The sequence below is a fragment of the Pelophylax lessonae genome (genome assembly GCF_965119305.1).
Source record: "Pelophylax lessonae genome assembly, chromosome: 9".
Lineage (NCBI taxonomy): Eukaryota > Metazoa > Chordata > Amphibia > Anura > Ranidae > Pelophylax > Pelophylax lessonae.
Window position 1 is genome coordinate 244,304,440 of NC_138776.1, and position 18,534 is coordinate 244,322,973.

General features: G+C 46.3%; 1 long non-coding RNA gene across 1 annotated transcript in view; it reads right to left on the bottom strand.

The window, feature by feature from the left end:
* The window catches only part of LOC309563035, a 268,455-nt gene that overhangs the window by 107,445 nt on the left and 142,476 nt on the right, over nucleotides 1-18,534 (bottom strand). The window contains exon 2 of the long non-coding RNA XR_014225697.1: nucleotides 577-696. This is a non-coding gene — a long non-coding RNA (uncharacterized lncRNA). The remainder of the gene's footprint in view (nucleotides 1-576; nucleotides 697-18,534) is intronic.

The following is an 18,534-nucleotide window of genomic DNA, read 5'->3' on the forward strand; positions in this document are numbered from 1 at the left end:
TCTGATTGGGCAGGACCGATCTACAGGTCCAGGCCAAAAATCATTGGCCTGGACCTGATGACTGATCGGTCCTGAACCCAATCAAGCCATCAGTGTCGGGGGCGCGCGGGAGCGCGCACAGGACCGGCGGGAAGTAGCGACGTAGTACTACGTCACTTTGCCTGGCCGGGGCTGACCGCCGCAGTAAATAGTCGGCGGTCGGCAAGTGGTTAAAGTCTTGGATAGAGTAGATACTGTCACATCTTGAATGTTGTTTTCTGCGGTATCCCCTTTGGAAGATGTCAAATACATACAGATACACTTTTAGGTTTACAACCTAACCAATCCAATATGAATATTTCTAGATTTTTTTTTAAAAACAAACTCATCTAATTAAAGAGGTGGAGCCTGTGGGGTACCATTCATAAGTACCTAGAGCAGGGTAATGTCTAAACACAATCCTAGTTATGACCACAGAGGAGAGCTGGGACCAGGATCTCAAAGCAAATGGGTTTTCCAAAGCTGGTGGATGTTAGACCATGCGTATACCTTGACTTGAAACTTTTTTTTTTTACAGTAATCTCATACATCTCTTACCTGGGTGACATTTTGTACTTTTGAGAGAGACCGGCATCCAATAGCAGAGGTGGAAACAGTGACACAGAAGATCAGCACATTTATCACTAGTAGTAGAACAAGAACAACATAAGGACCAACCTGTAAAAAAAAAAGCTATTAGTAAAGGTTAGTTAGTTAGGGAATTTTAGTTTGTAGTTTTGTTATATACTGTATTGTACAGGACACCGGGCGTGTGTCCTGGACGGCAGGTATCTTTCTCTTTTTTTTTGGGTTGTGGCCCCTTTAACCCTTTCGCTGCCAGAACTGTTTTTGCATTTTGTTTGTTTACGTACCAAAAAAAATCATTTTAGGCCTGAAGATTATGGTGTACATAAAACCCCCAAAATAGTACATAGTTTTTAAAAGCAGAGAGTAAAATAGTGGTAGTTCCAATTTTTTGTTACACGATATTAGTGCAACTGTTTAGGAAAGGTCATTTTAGGCTACAAAAATGCAATAAATTACATTTTTGATAAAAATATAAAATATGAGGTTGTGCCGAGTAAATAGATATCCAATAACCTGCATGCACCCGTGAAACTCCAACAAACTTCAGTACCTTATACGTATTTTCCACAAACAGAAACCATGAGGAGAGCGAGATGCTCTATTCTCCACAAACACAAACCATAAGAAGAGTGGGCTGCTCTAAGTGTAGTATTATTTATGAAATAAAAAGATAAATGGTAAAAATGCACTCACATGTGGTAGGTAAAGAAACAGGCAATATGCCCGAAACTTCCAGGGTTCTAATGGATAGTCAGTCATGGATAGTGAAAAGTGAATAAGTATGCCAAGAAACACTTCTTTCTGATTTTCAGACTATGAGAGACGAGTCGCAGTGCAGTTAGCATATGACCCCTAAACGCTTGTCCTGGTGTGCCCCTAACACGTCCCAAATTAGTTTTCGGAGCTGTAGGGAACAGGATACCTTACTTTGCATTTGGTGGGCTTGCCCTAAAGCGTTCTGTTTCTGGTCTCATATGAGCGGTGTGTTAAGTAGTACTATTCTTATCAGTTTAATCCCTGTTATGTCCCCTATCAGGGGACGTGTATCGAATAGATTTTAGACAACCGCAAAGAGTTGTCAATAGTTGACACACTCATGACATAAATTTTATTCCTCTATGCGTCAATCTTGCTGTAGTGATGACTGTGCTCGTGCGCACGTTTGGGAGATTGCAGGCAATGGCGGTTTTTCAAAGCCTATGGTTGTGCTGAGGTAGTTCAGTGACAGTTAAGTAACCCAGAAAACAATGATTCTGCAGTGTGGGCCCATTGTTGGCCTAGTAGGCTTTAATGATCACCCAAGATGATCACAAAGAAAATTTATGTTTTTTCTATGAAAAATTATCCAGCCGATCGCTTTTGGTCTGTTCACAATGAAGCAACGGCCTTATCATCTCGGGTGTGCCAACATTGCCATCACACTCATAGAGGTGATCGCTTCATTGTGACATGCAAGCCCCTTCACCAAAATAAGGAAACGATCATGAAGGGGAATTGACACATGTATGTGCCTTTTTTTTTGTTTTGTTTTTGCAGCCACATGTACACATGTCTGAAAAATTAGGTATTGTTGCAGCGCTGCTGTAGCAGTGGCCAGAAAAATTGATGTTTTCCAGGCAGAAAGTGCACTAAAATATTGCGGCTTGAACTCTAGTTGGTGGCGGAGAAGTCACGCAAGTCATCCGGCATGCAGAGATTAAATACAGCAGCGTGTGGACCATTTTTAGCCCAAGGCATCTCATCAGGCCTTTTTTAGTCAAATGCATCCCCCACTGTCAGTCCCTTCAGGATCCATGCCTCATTAATCTTAATAAAGGTGAGGTAATCTAGACTTTTTTGACCTTAGCGCTTCTCTTCTCAGTGACAATACCTCCTGCTGCGCTGAAGGTCCTTTCTGACAGGACACTTGAAGCGGGGCAGGCCGGAAGTTCTATCGCAAATTGGGATAGCTCAGGCCACAGGTCAAGCCTGCACACCCAGTAGTCAAGGGGTTCATCACTCCTCAGAGTGTCGATATCTGCAGTTAAGGCGAGGTAGTCTGCTACCTGTCGGTCGAGTCGTTCTCCGAGGGTGGACCCTGAATGGCTGTGGCGATGCGTGGAACTTAAAAAGCTCCGCATGTCCTCCATCAACAACACGTCTGTAAAGCGTCCTGTCCTTGCCGGCGTGGTCGTGGTAGGAGGAGGATTACTTTCACCTCTTCCCCTGTTAGATTCCCGTTGTGCTGTGACATCACCTTTATACGCTGTGTAAAGCATAATTTTTAACTTGTTTTGGTACTGCTGCATCCTTTCCGACTGCCGGTAATTCGGTAACATTTCAGCCACTTTCTGCTTATACCGGAGGTCTAGTAGCATGGCCACCCAGTACAGGTCGTTCTCATTCAGCCTTTTTATACGAGGGTCCCTCAACAGGAATGAAATCATGAAAGACCCCATTTGCACAAGGTTGGATGCCCAGCTACTCATGTCCCATTCTTCGTCCTCACTGATCTCATTGAAGGTCTGTTCTTCCCCCCAGCCACGTAAAACACCACGGGTACCAGATAGGTGACAACGAGCACCCTGGGATGCCTGCTGTGGTTGGTCTTCCTCCTCCTCAAAGCCAGCCACATTCCCCCTCTGACTCCTCTTCCTCAGACTCCTCTTCCAGCGTTGCCGCAGGTCCAGCAAGAGATGATGATAAGGCTGTTTCTGGTGGTGAGGATGACCACCACTCTTCCTCTTCACGCTCATCTACGGCCTGATCCAGCACTCTTCACACGGCACGCTCCAGGAAGAAAACAAATGGGATGATGTCGCTGATGGTGCCTTCGGTGCGACTGACTAGGTTTGTCACCTCCTCAAAAGGATGCATGAGCCTACAGGCATTGTGCATGAGCGTCCAGTAGCGTGGCAAAAAAACACCCAGCTCCGCAGAGGCTGTCCTAGCACCCCGGTCATACAAATACTCGTTGACCGCTTTTTCTTGTTGGAGCAGGCGGTCGAACATTAGCAGTGTTGAATTCCAACGTGTCGGGCTGTCGCAAATCAAGCGCCTCACTGGCATGTTGTTTCGCCGCTGAATATCGGAAAAGTGTGCCATGGCCGCGTAGGAACGCCTGAAATGGCCACACACCTTCCACGCCTGCTTGAGGATGTCCTGTAAGCCTGGGTACTTATGCGCAAATCGTTGTACGATCAGATTCAACACATGTGCCATGCACAGCACATGTGTCAACTTGCCCAAATTCAATGCCGCCAACAAATTGCTTCCATTGTCACACACCACTTTGCCGATCTCCAGTTGGTGCAGGGTCAGCCACTGATCCACCTGTGTGTTCAGGGCGGACAGGAGTGCTGGTCCAGTGTGACTCTCTGCTTTCAGGCAAGTCAACCCCAAGACTGCGTGACACTGTCGTATCCAGGATGTGGAATAGCCCCTGGGGAGCTGAGGGGGGGGGGGTGCAGTTGATGTGGAGCAAGACGCAGCAGCAGAAGAGGACTCAGCCGAAGTGGTTAGCAAAGAGGATGGAGTAGGAGGAGTAGAAGAGGTGGCAGCAGGCCTGCCTGCAAGTCGTGGCGGTGTCACCAACTCCTCTGCAGAACCATGCATTCCATGCTTGGCAGCCATCAGCAGGTTTACCCAATGCGCAGTGTACATGATATACCTGCCCTGACTGTGCTTTGCAGACCAGGTATCAGTGGTCAGATGGACCCTTGCCCCAACACTGTGTGCCAGACATGCCATGACTTCCTTTTCCACAATAGAGTACAGGTTGAGGATTGCCTTTTGTGAAAAAAAATTTCGGCCTGGTACCTTCCACTGCGGTGTCCCAATAGCTACAAATTTTTTGACGGCCTCAGACTCTACCAGCTTGTATGGTAAAAGCTGGCGGGCTAAGAGTTCCGACAAGCCAGCTGTCAGACGCCGGGCAAGGGGGTGACTCTGTGACATTGGCTTCTTACGCTCAAACATTTCCTTGACAGACACCTGACTGCCGGCAGACGAGCAGGAACTGCTGAAGGTGAGAGGCGGAGTGGCGGGTGGTTGAGAGGGGGCAAGGAGGACAGCAGTGGTTGATGTGGCTGAAGATGCTGGACCAGGAGGAGGATGGTGGCTTTGAGTTTGTGTGCTGCTTGTACTCATCATGTGTTGATCCCATAGACGTTTGTGATGTGAGATCATGTGCCTTCGCAAAGCAGTTGTACCTAGGTGGGTGTTGGACTTCCCACGACTCAGTTTGTTTTGGCACAGGTTGCAAATGGCATCGCTGTTAGAGGCAGACACACAAAAAAATGCCACACTGCTGAGCTTTGCAATGACGGCATTCTGGTGGTGGCAACAGCATGCGTTGATTGGCGTGCTGTCTGGCTGACCCCGGGTGCCGATACATGCTGGCTGACTGTGCCACTAGCTCCTTGTGACGACCACCACCTGCTTCCAACTCGTCTCCTCCTCCTCTCTGTCTCCCCATCTGAACTTTCCCCGTTCTTCTTCTCTTCGAGCGGGCACCCACGTGACATCCACGGACACATCGTCATCATCAACCGCTTCACTTGTATTTGACAACTCAGCAAAGGAAGCAGCAGCGGGTAAAACATCATCATCATCATCACACCATACGTCCATGTGTGTAATGCTGCCTGACTGAGACATATCCCTGTTATCTACATCCTCTGGCAATAATGGTTGCACATCACTCATTTCTTTCAACTGATGTGATGTGTAAATAACTCCTCTGACAGATCAAGTGAAGCGGCTGTGGTGCTAGTGTTGGTGGTGGCGGTGGGCGGGCAAGTGGTAACTTTAGAGGTGCCCGAAGCTGAGCTGGACGAGGATGGTGCGTTAAGGTTCCGAGCGGAAGCTGTAGAAGATTGGGTGTCCTGTGTAAGCCAGTCAACTATGTCCTCAAAATTTTTCGAGTTCAGGATACGTGGCCTCTGAACACTGAGCATTTATCACGTACCTGGTGGAGACCAAGCTGTAGAGAGGGCTTCTCTTGCACCTCCTGTCCAACATCCCTGGTAGAGATGACAGGCGGTGTAGGACACAAAGTGGCACGAGGGCCGGTATAGCAGGTGGTGCCTTGACAGGAGACTGATGGCTGTGGATCACGGGATGAGCACCTGGAACTGGAACTTGGTGATGCTGGATGAGAAGGCAGGAGCGAAGCCGGAACACAAGCCAAGGAGTCGTCAACAGTCGGGCAGCACGGGTACAGGAACGTGAGATGGAAGAGGAGTCAGGATACAAGCCAAAGTCGGTACACAGTCTGGCAGCGAGGTGCAAGGGCATAAAGACAGGAGCACGGTCAAACAGAGGCCGGGGTCACAGGTAGGCAGGCAGGAATCCAGAGGAGAGTCAGAGGCAAGCCGGGTTGGTATGGGTAAGCCAGAAGCAGGTCAGGGCACAGGTAAACAGGAACAAGCTGAAAGACCACTCAGCAATATGCTCCTGTAACTGCTCAGTTTAAATAGGCCGTTTGGCGCCAAATACGTGCGCACGTTGCACGCACAATTCTTCCAGTGTGCCCGGGCATGTGCACAAACGCCTGTTTGGGTCCAGCTGAGCATCTCTTACAGCATTAGTCTAGGGCCAAAGGAAATCACAGCACCACGACGGCCCCTGCGGGGTGGCCTGCCTCTGCCTGTCATTTTTTTTCAGATTAGTGGTACTATGAGTGCAAGGTACTGTGCCACCCTATATGAGTGGTGAGCAGTGGTCACAGTACAGTCTGTGGGCCTTACACTCACTGGCAGGCAACTGAAATTATATTACAGAGGAAAAATTAAATGAATTTTTTATCTGCAAGGTGCTGTGCCACCCTATATGAGTGGTGGGCAGTGGGCACAGTACAGTCTGTGGACCTGACACTCACTGGCAGGCAACTGCAATTATATTACAGAGGAAAAATTTAATTATTTTTTTATCTGCAAGGTGTTGTGCCACCCTATATGAGTGGTGGGCAGTGGGCATAGTACAGTCTGTGGGCCTGACACTCACTGGCAGGCAACTGCAATTATATTACAGAGGAAAAATTAAATGAATGTTTTATCTGCAAGGTGCTGTGCCACCCGATATGAGTGGTGTGCACACAGTACAGTCTGTGGGCCTGTGGCCTCTCACACACGGGCAGGTAACTGCAATATATATATATATGTCAATAAGGTGCATAAAAGATCCAAACAGCCGGAAGGCTCAGAGACTCCTTCACACACTAGCAGCGCTAGGGTCCATGAGTAAACATGAATCAATACATCATCTTAATCAATAAATGAAAAGAAAATCCAGACATGCAGTCCCAAAAGGAAGTTGGCTGAGAAGGTGTATCCTTGCAGAGAGTCCAAAAAAGACCTTCACCACACCGCTGTGTGCACCCTTAAGTGGGAACACTTACCAGATCAAATCTGCATATGTGCCAAACAAGCAAGTGGGATCGCCTTACTCTCCTTCAACCTCCCTAATGGATTTCACGGGGACCGCCGTCAGCTGACAGATGATAACGTCTCACCAGCATATGGACCATTTGCATAGGGAATAGTAATAAAGAAGCAACATAGCGTAATTCAGTATAAATAGGTATGCCTTTATTCCCAAAACAATCACCCTTCAACAATTGCACTTACAAGACAACAAATTCATATCAACATTATTGCATGAAAGCCGACAGTCCTACCGCTAACATCCGTCCTGTGTGCCCGGAGCCCGGTACCTGGCTATGAGCCTCGAGGGGTCAGCGTGACGAGGGCTTCTTGCGTGATTACGTGACCACGCCCTGACGAGTTTCGTCAGCAAGTGACTTCTACCGAGGGCGCCCTGAATATTAATTCAGCAGCAGCAGCACTCTCCCTGCTCTAACTAACACTGCAGCTTCAGAATGAATCTAAGATGGATGTTGCCCTTGCTTTTTTTATAGGAGGTGGGAGGGTCTTGGAGGGAGGGTATGCTGATTGGCTGGAATGTGTCTGCTGACTGTGAGGTACAGGGTCAAAGTTTGCTCAATGATGATATATAGGGGGCGGACCGAACATCGCATATGTTCGCCCGCCGCGGTGAACGCGAACAAGCGCTGTTCGCCGGGAACTGTTCGCCGGCGAATAGTTCGGGACATCTGTAATCATGAGATGCAGACCCCGCAAGTTCAAATACTCCTGCACAGCTGTATATTTGAAGCCTGGTTTCATGGCATTTTGAGCCGGTATTATACCAATAGCTGCTTTGTGTACCACTACACCCGCTATTATTGACCCCTTGGTCCATATTGAATTGTATTATATTGTTTTGTTTTCTGGCTTCTCTTTAATATATTACCTTTTGTATTCAAATATTATGCTGTATGTTATTTTTTGACAATCTCAATAAATATTTAGTAAAAGAGAGAGAGACTATAGTGTATCTTGGCGCACCTATCCATCTATGACCATCCAGGACTGGCTAACCATTGGAACCCATGATACAATGCCAACTGCTGGAAGTTTTTGGCATATTGCCTGTTGCTTTACCTACCACATGAGAGTGCATTTGTATAATTTACCTTTGTATTTAATAAATAATACTAGACTTAGAGCAGCCCAATCTCCCCTTGGTTTGTGCTTTTTGCTACCATATTTTTACATACTGATGGGACCATCCACCAGGAGCAGCTTCCTATCCACCCTCCATACATCTCCATTGAGTACCATCAGAAGGATGCCACCTGTTGGATGCCTTGAGTAATATCTGTGTTTAGTGATGGGCCGAACACCCCACAAACAGGGGAAAAGTTCTAGTGAACATTCAAACCCTATTAAATTCTATTAGACATGAACATAAAAAATCAAATTAAAAAGCAAATTATTGCCATGAAAAGTGTATGGGGACCTGGGTACTGCCCTGTGGACATGCATCAATGCAAAACTGCTTTTTAAAACAATAATTTTTAAAGGAGCAGTGATTTTAATGACACTAAAAATTAAACAATAAAAATAAAAAATGTCTTTAAATATCGTGCCTGGCGGGTCCCCTTAATGTGCCTGTAAAGTGGCACATCTCTATGATCTATGGAGCACGTTGCAGCAATACTGGCATTTGTAAAGGAAAAATTGTCATATCCCGACAACACAGATAAAAAATAAAATAAAAAATGAAAAAAAATGGCGTAGGTTCTGCTCCCCCCCCCCCCCCTCCCAGTCCATACCAGGCCCTTTGGGTCTGGTATGGATTTTAAGAAAAACCCCACATCAAAATTAAAAAATAATAAAAAAACAGCATAGGCTCCCCCCCAAAATCCATACCATATGAACTTCCTGATTTAAGCCATGTCTCTGCAATTCCTGGTTGCCAGAATATTGGGCCTTCACCAGCCAATATCTTGCTTGTCTCTCCTGCTGCCATCCATATCTTTGCTACCATTCGTTACGGACCTTTGGCTTGTTTCTCAATTACGCTTCTGCTTGATCCCTACCTGCTATATCTGCTTCTGGACCCTGACTTGCTCACCTCCTGGTGGGGCGATCCTGAGGACCGTGACCTGGTGCCAAAACACAGCAAAGTCCATCTCCATTATCAGCAGCTCTGGTGAACACCACATAGATTCCACACCTCGGGTGAGCCTGGGTCATCTGCCAGGGTGGCCTGACTGTGTTCCTATCCTGCTGGTTCCTGTGTGAGCTTCCACTGCTATAGCAACTGGTCTTCGAGCCTGATCCCACTAAGTGCAGAGAAATTTCAGTTTTTAGGCAAATATCTGAATGGGCAATGTTTAGGCCAAACTTATGCTTGGCCCAAAACGTTCACACATCCCTAGTGGTGCCTGAACACTGTAAACCCCCACAGTTAGTTTTGCTGGGTGCAGGAACAGGCCCTCCTGTTAAAAATTAGAAACACAAATTGAAATTACATGCACCTGTCATACAGGTGCAGAAAAATATGGCTTAGGGTGTTGGTGGTGCCTGAACACTGTAACCCCTCACAGTTACTCTCTCTGGGCACAGGAACAGGCCCTGCTGTTAAAAAATAGGAACAAAAAGTGAAATTACATACAGGTGCAGAAAAATTGGGACTTGGGTGTTGGTGGTGCCATAGACCAAAAACATTGTTGGAATCAAGATTCAGGAGTAGGGTAGGCAGCATAGACAGTCTTCAAGGGATCCCAGATCCCTAGCAAATGTAATCAGTTACATTAGCATCAGGGGCTTGATAGCTGCTGTTGATCCAGGACTGATTCATTTTAATAAATGTCAGCCGGTCAACAGGGTCTGTGGACAGACACACTATTTTATCTGTCACAAAACCTCCAACATCACTGAATGTCCATTCAGAAAGCATGCTGGAAGCAGGACAGGCCAGTAGCTCGATTGCATGTTAAGCAAGTTCTGGCCAGTGGTCCATCCTCAAAACCCAGTAACTCAGTAGTTGGTCAGTTAGAAAGGTCTCTAAGTCTGATCTTGCCCCTAGATAATCCTACACCATGTGCTTCTTTCGCTGCTGATGGTTGCTGAAACCTAACAGCCCTGCATGCTGAGGACTAAAGAATTGTTTAAAGGCATTGGTCAGCTGGTCGCCTTCCCCACCACTCCTCCTGTGACCTAACGAAGCCTCAGAAACACCATGTCCAGGAAATGGTAATCTCCCAGTGTCTGGAAAGATGTTACATACATTTTTCTTCAATGCATCCTCAATGTTTCATCTTCTGCTCCCTCTGTGAAGGCAGGATGACCTCTGTACTCTTGTAATGTGGATCAAGAAGGGTTGCCAACCAGTAATGATCCCTCTCCTTGATACCACAAATCCTCAGGTCCTTTTGCAGGCTTTGCAGCATCAGGGAACCCAATCAGTTTAAGTTTGAGAAGGCATGAGATTCTGAGTCCTCTGGGTCACTAAGGATGACATTGTCAGGAGCAACCTCTCCCCAGCCATGTACAACTCCCGGGGTTTCTGGAGAATGAAAACCATCCCTTGAAGACTGCTGTATGTTATCCTCTACATCCATGCTGCCATAATCCTCCTCCTCTCCCTCCTTTGTGTTTTGTGGGACCGCAGAAATGTTATCTGTTATCTCCTCTTCCTCCCTGTGTTCTGCCTCAAATGCCCTGGCCATGATTCCACGAAGCATGTGCTCCAGCAGGAAGAATAGAGGGACAGTGTCACTGATGCATGCATCATCGCAGCTCACCATTAGAGATGGCCTTGCGGTTCGTAGCAAATTTTGCTTGTTCGCAAATTCGCGAAAAGTCAGACTTTTGCTGATGTTCACGAAGATGTCCGCGCTGCCATTTTCTTTTTCATTCAGAAGAACTTCTGGTATTTTGATATAGGACTACTAGTATCTTTTCAGGTTAGTGGCAGGTATCCAGTAGGTGCTTTAGGGGCAGTTAGAGATCGGCAGCAGTCACACAAATCGCTCTGTTAATGTCCACAAAAGTCCTTTTCAGGGCTGGTATTTCAGTATAGGTCAAGTCTCTTTTCAGGTTTAGGGACAGGTATCCAGTATGTGCTTTAGGGGCAGTTAGAGATCGGCAGCAGTCACACAATTCGCTCTGTTAATGTCCACAAAAGTCATTTAAAGGGCTGCAGTCTTTTTGGTATTGCTGTGCAGTGCACGATATAGGGGGGAGGGGGGTAATCCACAGTATAATATACTTTGTAGAAAGCATATTATAGTGGATTAGTAGTATTATTGTGCACTGTGCAGCATTGTGACAGGTGTGGTGACTGAGCGTTGCTGCAGAAATACTACAAACAGTGACAAAAGCACTTATAATGTATTATAACTGGTGTGATAGACCAATGGTCCCCTAATACCACATATTGAAGTGGGGTGTTATCTGAGTATACTTTTACAAGTGTATTTGTGTCCTGCAACAATATTGCCTCTTTTGCTGAGTTAAGTCTGGTACACACAGTGCCAAACTCACTGGCCAATTTTTTGAACAACTGGTGTGATAGACCAGTGGCTGTAATGTTCCGGTACCTCTGGTACCCTTATTTTCACATTCCTCTCATAATATTGCGTCCCATCTTGCTATTCAAATGGGACGCATACACCTTTAAGGGCAATGACATCATCGCCGAGCGCCGCTATGAGCGGCTATTTCAATCGCCGGCTTTCTCTCACTCGTTGCTCGTTCAACCGCCAAGGTTAGAGCGTCCCTCTCTGAAGTCAGCATACCAGATCTACACGTTCCTGTATCTCGCTACCTGAACCTGTTCTCGGATCTTGTGTCTCGCCACCCGATCACTCCTGGCATGCTGTTTTCACCTTCACCCTTCATACCGCATGTTCACCGCACCTTCTCTTGCGAAGCTGGAGCTGCTGGCTATTCCCTTTGCCTGAACTGAACCGGAACCTCGCTGCCGATCCGTATCTCGCTACTGGATCACCTCTCACTACTGAACTTTGTTACTACTACCTATCTAGTGATAAGTACCCCACAGGGGATTCCTTACTAACCTGCACTTCTACTGTCATCTACTGCATATACCAGGACTATCTCTATCTAAGCTATTTCCTATCATCTGCATAGACTGTTAGCTCTTGGGACTACGATCAACTATCCTTGCACTAGGTTACTCTGTCTTGTATACTCCATCTGCTGTCCCCTACCATCTGCACTATACTTGACATAAGAACCTATCTGCTTACTACCATCACCTAAACACTCTCCTAATACTACTCCTAGGTGCTCACCGTACTATAGCCTGTCTCTCACCTATATAATCTCATATATACTATCCCTCCATTAACATCAGATTGAGTGTATGTATATTGCATAAACAGGCTGTGCACAGTGATGAAGTCCTGAGAGTTGGATATGTTTGTTCAACAGAATCTCTACACGACTACTGAGTGTGACAATTCTGCAGCTGCAAATCCATCCACTAACAAAAACGCATGAGCGTTACAGTGGCCCCCCAATACCACATATTGAAGTGATGTGTTATTTAACAGTATAATTTTCTAAGAGTGTATTTTAGTCCTGCAAAACTTGGCCTCTGTTGCTGTGTTAACTGTGCTACACACAGTGACAACAGTTACTGGCCAATTATTTGTAGAACTGTTGTAATAAACCTGTGGCCCCCCAATACCACAGATTGAAGCGGGGTGTTATCTGAGTATACTTTCATAAGTGTATTTGTGTCCTTCAACAATATTGCCTCTTTTGCTGGGTTAACTCTGATACACACAGTGCCAAACTCCCTGGCCAATATTTTGAACAACTGGTGTAATAGACCAGTGGCCTCCCCCAATACCACATATTGAAGTGGGGTGTTATTTAAAAGTATAATTTTCTAAGAGTGTATTTTAGTCCTGCAAAAACTTGGCCTCTGTTGCTGTGTTAACTGTGCTATACACAATGACAACAGTTACTGGCCAATTATTTGTAGAACAGTTGTAATAAACATGTGCCCCCCCAATACCACAGATTGAAGCAGGGTTTTATCTGAGTATACTTTCATAAGTGTATTTGTGTCCTGCAACAATATTGCCTCTTTTGCTGGGTTAACTTTGATATACACAGCGCCAAACTCCCTGGCCAATTTTTTGAACAACTGGTGTGATAGACTAGTGGCCACCCCAATACCACATAATGAAGTAGGGAGTTATCTGAGTATACTTTTACAAGTGTATTTGTGTCCTGCAACAATATTGCCTTTTTTGCTGAGTTAAGTCTGGTACAAATAGTGCCAAACTCACTGGCCAATTTTTTGAACAACTGGTGTGATAGACCAGTGGCCCCCCCAATACCACAGATGGAAGTGAGGTGTTATTTAACAGTATACTTTTCTAAGATTGTATTTTAGTCCTGCAAAAATATGGCCTCTTTTGCTGTGTTAACTGTGCTACACACAGTGACAACAGTTACTGGCCAATTATTTGTAGAACTGGCGGACTGACGGACCGGCAGATACGAAGGAGAGGCAGGCAGAACTTGCATTGCACAAGAGGTACAAAGCAGACTGCAAATGTATCAGGAGCGAGCCATCAACCATGTACAGTCACATCTGGCGCACCCAGGACGCCGACACATGGCTCCGCAGTGTGGGCTTTTTTTAATGTGTCCGTTGCTGACAGCTGACTTTGCAGTCAATGCATAAGTCGCATTAAGCCCAACACTCACCTAGGGACAACCGCCTTAAGAAGGCACCTGAAATACCATCACCGAGCCCAGTGGGAGCAACACCGTCAGAACCCACAAAGCCACACTCCAAGCTCTCACCGTCCAGCCTCCTCTCCTTCTCCTCTCTCCTCACATTTGTCCTCCACTCCACCTTTCATGATGCCGTCGTCACAGGCAGGTTCTGTGGCCCAAATGTTGGAGCATAAAAAAAGGTGTCCGACAGGTGTCCAACTACATTGGGTTAACGGCCGAAGTGGACGCTCTGAGGAGTGATGAAACCCTGGACTACTGGGTGGGCAGGCTTGACCTCTGGCCAGAGCTTGCACAATTTGCAATAGAAATGCTGGCTTCTCCCCCGTCCAGTGTCCTGTTCGGAAGGACGTTCAGCACAGCAGGGGAGATCGTGACTGATATGCGCACTCGCCTAGCTCATGACAGTGTAGACTACCTCACATTTATAAAAATGAATGAGGCATGGATCTCTGAGGAATTTAACACATGTGACCAGTAGACCATGTTTCATTGAAATTCCTAATGCCAGGCCACAAATATCCACCAGACCGCCATCCACCCACAGCAATTCCTGGTCCTTGGCTTCGCTACATACAGCGGCATAAAAGGCATTTCATGTCCATTGAATGGCTATTTTTGGGGCCTATACAGGCCGCCACTTACTTCTGTATCCTGTGTGAATGCCTAATGTACCTCCAACCATCAAATACTATGTTCTTAGCTGTCAGTTAAACCCATGTGGATTAATTTTTGGGGCCTATACAGGCCGACACTTACTACTGTATACTGTGTGAATGCCTAATGTACCTTCAGCCACCAAATACTACATTCTTACCTGTCAGGTAAACCCATGTGGGCTAATTTTTGGGGCCTATACAGTCCGACACTTACTTCTGTATCCTGTGAATGCCTAATGTACCTCCAGTCATCGAATACTACTTTCTTTGCTGTCAGTTAAACCCATGTGGGCTAATTTTTGGGGCCTATACAGGCCGACACTTACTTCTGTATCCTGTGTGAATGCCTAATGTACCTCTAGCCATCAAATACTACGTTCTTAGCTGTCAGTTAAACCCATGTGGGCTAATTTTTGGGGCCTATACAGGCCGACACTTACTTCTGTATCCTGTGAATGCCTAATGTACCTCCAGCCATCAAATACTACATTCTTTGCTGTCAGTTAAACCCATGTGGGCTAATTTTTGGGGCCTATACAGGCCGACACTTACTACTGTATACTGTGTGAATGCCTAATGTACCTTCAGCCACCAAATACTACATTCTTACCTGTCAGGTAAACCCATGTGGGCTAATTTTTGGGGCCTATACAGTCCGACACTTACTTCTGTATCCTGTGAATGCCTAATGTACCTCCAGTCATCAAATACTACGTTCTTTGCTGTCAGTTAAACCCATGTGGGCTAATTTTTGGGGCCTATACAGGCCGACACTTACTTCTGTATTCTGTGAATTCCTAATGTACCTTCAGCCACAGAATACAATGTTCTTAGCTGTCAGGTAAATGCATGTGGGCTAATTTTTGGGGCCTGGAATGGCCGACACTTCTGTATCCTGTGAATGCCTAATTTTTCAGACTGGAATTGAAAATCAATGGGTCTATAAAGGTTCCACCAAATTGTGGAATGGATGTGGACCCATTTTACAGATGTGTGAATTGACCCTATATGTATTTGACATGTATTTACCGACTGCTGTCAGTTCTGGCTGATTTATGAAAAAAATATATATATTTTTTGCTGCAAAAAAAAAAAAAGAAAAAAACATTCTAGGGTAACGTTTCCAATTGCAATACTTCTGTTATGACATTGTGCATGTGCTGGGACTATTTATGCACAGCTAGTATGTCTTTTGTGGCTGCAAATATGACCTAAAGGTTTTTAAAGTTCGCCTCCCATTAAAGTCAATTAGGCTCGACGCAAACTCCTGAGAAACTTCAAGACTTCTGAGAAAATTTGCGGCTGACGTTCGCGAACCGCCCCGGCCGATGTTCATCCATCACTACTCACCATCCTTGTGGCCTCCTCAAATGGTGACAGGACAGTGCATGCATACTTTATCAGCAGCCACTGGCGTGGCGAAAAGAAGCCAAACTCCCCTGAGCCTGTCCTTGTGCCATACTCACACGGGTACTCAATGATAACCCTCTGCTGTGTGTGTGCAGCTGCTGCAGGATTGCCAATGTTGAGTTCCACCTGGTGGCCATGTCACAAAAGAGACGGTTGGTGTGATGGTTGAATTCACGTGGAATGTCAGCCAGCCGAGCACTGGCATTGTATGACCGCCAGAATTGGCCACAGACTTTTCTGTCCTTCCTTAGAAGATCTTGTAAGCCCGGGTACCTGTTCAAGAAATGTTGCACCACCAAATTCAGGACATGTGCCAAGCATGGAACATGTGTCAAGTGTCCCTGTCGGAGGGTGGAGAGAAGGTTGGTGCCATTGTCGCATACAACCATTCCTGGCTCAAGCTGCCGTGGCGTCAACCACCTCTCAGCCTGCCCCTGCAGAGCTTACAGAATCTTTGCCCCAGGGTGGCTCCTGTCCACTAGACAGACTTACTAAAGCACTGCATGACATCTTTTAGCCTGACTGTTTGCGTAGCCCTTTGAACATTTAAGGAGCACTGCTGGTTCAGAGGACAATTCAGCAGAAGTGGCCATAGAGGAGGAAAAAAGAGGAGGGGGCTAATTTTTGGGGCCACTACTGGCCAACATTTACTTCTGTATACTATGAATGCCAAATGTACCTTCAGCCACAGAATACAACGTTTTAAGCTGTCAGGTAAATGCATGTGGGCTAATTTTTGGGGCCTGGAATGGCCGACACTTCTGTATCCTGTGAATGCCTAATTTTTCAGACTGGAATTGAAAATCAATGGGTCTATAAAGGTTCCACCAAATTGTGGAATGGATGTGGACCCATTTTACAGATGTGTGAATTGACCCTATATGTATTTGACATGTATTTACCGACTGCTGTCAGTTCTGGCTGATTTATGAAAAAAATATATATATTTTTTGCTGCAAAAAAAAAAAGAAAAAAACATTCTAGGGTAATGTTTCCAATTGCAATACTTCTGTTATGACATTGTCCATGTGCTGGGACTATTTATGCACAGCTAGTATGTCTTTTTTGGCTGCAAATATGACCTAAAGGTTTTTAAAGTTCGCCTCCCATTAAAGTCAATGGGGCTCGACGCAAACTCCTGAGAAACTTCAAGACTTCTGAGAAAATTTGCGGCTGACGTTCGCGAACCGCCCGGCCGATGTTCATCCATCACTACTCACCATCCTTGTGGCCTCCTCAAATGGTGACAGGACAGTGCATGCATACTTTATCAGCAGCCACTGGCGTGGCGAAAAGAAGCCAAACTCCCCTGAGCCTGTCCTTGTGCCATACTCACACGGGTACTCAATGATAACCCTCTGCTGTGTGTGTGCAGCTGCTGCAGGATTGCCAATGTTGAGTTCCACCTGGTGGCCATGTCACAAAAGAGACGGTTGGTGTGCTGGTTGAATTCCCGTGGAATGTCAGCCAGCCGAGCACTGGCATTGTATGACCGCCAGAATTGGCCACAGACTTTTCTGTCCTTCCTTAGAAGATCTTGTAAGCCCGGGTACCTGTTCAAGAAATGTTGCACCACCAAATTCAGGACATGTGCCAAGCATGGAACATGTGTCAAGTGTCCCTGTCGGAGGGTGGAGAGAAGGTTGGTGCCATTGTCACATACAACCATTCCTGGCTCAAGCTGCCGTGGCGTCAACCACCTCTCAGCCTGCCCCTGCAGAGCTTACAGAATGTTTGCCCCAGGGTGGCTCCTGTCCCCTAGACAGACTTACTAAAGCACTGCATGACATCTTTTAGCCTGACTGTTTGCGTAGCCCTTTGAACATTTAAGGAGCACTGCTGGTTCAGAGGACAATTCAGCAGAAGTGGCCATAGAGGAGGAAAAAAGGAGGAGGGGGTGGAACAGACAAATGTCTGCTTTTTGGTGGCGTGGTGGCGAACAAGCTCCAGCACTGAATCCTATTCTGCATGCTTCCCAGCTGCCAGCAGAGTTACCCAGTGCGCCATGAAGGAAATGTAACATCCCTGACCATGCCTGCTGGACCAAGAGTCAGCAGTAATGAGTGTGAACCTTCCTGCTTACTGCTCTGTTCAACGAGACCAAGACATTGCCTTCCACATGATAGTAGAGAGCTGGAATGGCCTTATGTGCAAAGAAATATTTTATTTTTTTGGAACCTTCCACTGGGGTACAGCACATTCTGCAAATTCACGAAAGGGAGAGTCTACCAGATGAAAAGGCTGCAGTTGTAGTGCTAGCAATTTGGCCAAGCGAGCATTTAGATGCTGAGCATGGGGATGGCTCGGACAGTATTTTATTTTATGGTTCAGCAACTGGGGTAGCAAAATTTGCCTGCTGGTTAAATCAACAGGTGGTGTACTGCTAGCAGATTGGGTGCAAGTACATGTGGCACCAATTGCTATACCATCATCCCTCTCAGTGCAGGTTTTTGGGAGGACATGAGGCATAGTAGTGGTGGAGATCCAAGATGAGGAGCAAGGAGAAATCTGCATTTTATTATGAGGGTCTTTCAGGTGCTGTTGCCAACGGACTGCATGGCAGGTCATCATATGTCTTATTAAGCATGTAGTGTCCAAGTGGCTGGTGTTCTGGCCACACTTGAACCGCTTCAGACAGAGATTGCAAACCACAACGCTGCGGTCTGCTTCACATGTGTTGAAAAAAGCCCACACCAATGAACTTTTGGAAGTCAGCAGGAAGTTAGCAGCGCCTTGCACCTGTGGAG